Genomic DNA, 341 nt, shown 5'->3' on the forward strand with positions numbered 1-341 from the left:
AAGGATGCACTTATGTATGTTTCTGAATTTACAGAGCAAGTTCTCACTAAGGTCAGAAAGACAATAGCCCAACTTTGTCTAAGGAAGAAAAACCAAATGGTCAAACTACTGTTAGGTTCAGAAATTAGTATTCTTTTCAACATTATTTCATTTTAGTGTTAAAATTCTTAAATCGTGACCAAAAAGCCATGTCTTCTTGATTGAAATGAGTTCCTCTTGAAAAGCCCATTTAGGGCTGGGTGCGGTGGCTCATGCCTGTAATCCCAGCACTTTGGGAGGCCGAGGCGGGCAAATCACGAGGTCAGGAGATGGAGACCATCCTACCTAACATGGTGAAACCC

This window comes from Rhinopithecus bieti, unplaced genomic scaffold (genome assembly GCF_001698545.2).
Source record: "Rhinopithecus bieti isolate Rb0 unplaced genomic scaffold, ASM169854v2 scaffold_5022, whole genome shotgun sequence".
Lineage (NCBI taxonomy): Eukaryota > Metazoa > Chordata > Mammalia > Primates > Cercopithecidae > Rhinopithecus > Rhinopithecus bieti.